Source organism: Belonocnema kinseyi, chromosome 2 (assembly GCF_010883055.1).
Source record: "Belonocnema kinseyi isolate 2016_QV_RU_SX_M_011 chromosome 2, B_treatae_v1, whole genome shotgun sequence".
NCBI lineage: Eukaryota > Metazoa > Arthropoda > Insecta > Hymenoptera > Cynipidae > Belonocnema > Belonocnema kinseyi.
This window is the reverse complement of record NC_046658.1, coordinates 134013093-134014230: the sequence shown is the minus strand read 5'-3', so window position 1 is coordinate 134014230 and position 1138 is coordinate 134013093. Positions and strand designations below refer to the sequence as shown.

General features: G+C 31.1%; 1 protein-coding gene across 1 annotated transcript in view; it reads right to left on the bottom strand.

The window, feature by feature from the left end:
* LOC117167504 overlaps positions 1–939 on the bottom strand; it is a 23596-nt gene extending 22657 nt beyond the window's left edge. The window contains exon 1 of the mRNA XM_033352499.1: positions 925–939. The gene's annotated coding sequence lies outside the window, so the exon portion shown is untranslated. The remainder of the gene's footprint in view (positions 1–924) is intronic.
* Between the last annotated feature and the right edge of the window lie 199 nt (positions 940–1138).

Below are 1138 nucleotides of genomic sequence, written 5' to 3'. Positions count from 1 at the left end.
TATTCTGAAATAAGCGGGTTATAATATTGCACTGGCTCTTTTATGACATCGTTGTTAATTTAATTTGTTTTCACATTCACGACATCAAATATTACTCCTGATTCTTTTTTTATAGATAAATAGCCTTATTTTGAGGTTAGGCTTTGTCTTAACGGACTTGATAAATTTGCTTCTTATAGTCTTCAACACGTAACTCAGCAACATTTTGAAGTATATGATACCTACGTGCTCGTCTTATGCTCGTTTGCGGCATTTTTTACTTATTTTGTCACTTTTTCATTCTGAATTGAAATATTTTTGAGGTTTGACACTTTACATTGAAACTTGGGTGATTTGGAATTAACCCACTTTAGGCCACGAAATTAATGGGGCGCCACCTACTCTCAATATTGGCTGTTAAGCCAGGGTCTAGAGAGGGCCAAATTAATCATCCAGAAAATTGTTTGCCCGATCTGGCCCAAGTCGGAAATAGGGAAAGTATTTGGCAATTTCTGCGTGGGTTGTCAAATTTGTAAATGTTGACACCCCAATAGATTTTCAGAAATTTCAAGGATTTTCAATTAATTGGACTGATTTGAACTAAAATCTAATACATTTAATTAAATGTGAATAAATCCTACTAGGCGTTATTAAGGTATACACATTTTTATAAAAACTACCCACATCAGTTGCAATTAATGTTATATAACAGTTCTTTTAAACTTTGAACGTTAAGTTGAATATTTAGATACATTTTCTAATTTTATATATGATTTCGTTAGAAGTTTCGAAATTCAAAAGTAGGCAATTTAAAAATCAAAGAGAATATAACTGTTTGATTCTAGAATTTCTAATTGGAAGTATCCCGAATTTGAAAGCATGTGAGAATTTTGAAAGTTTTTGTATGGGTTGTAAAATGATAATTTAAAAATCGATGAGAAGCACCTTAAATCTATTGATGTTCATAAAAAAATCAGGACAAAGAACAATAGCTTCCAATTTATCCTTTTCCATCGTCGAATCAAAAAAAATACCTGGCTGTAATATTCCGAGAGAGAAAACATACGAGGGTAGTTCAATAAGTCCTTAGAATGAAGTATAAAAACAATTTTTTTTGGGTAAATTTTTTTTTATTTTTCAACATAATCTCCTTGGAGCT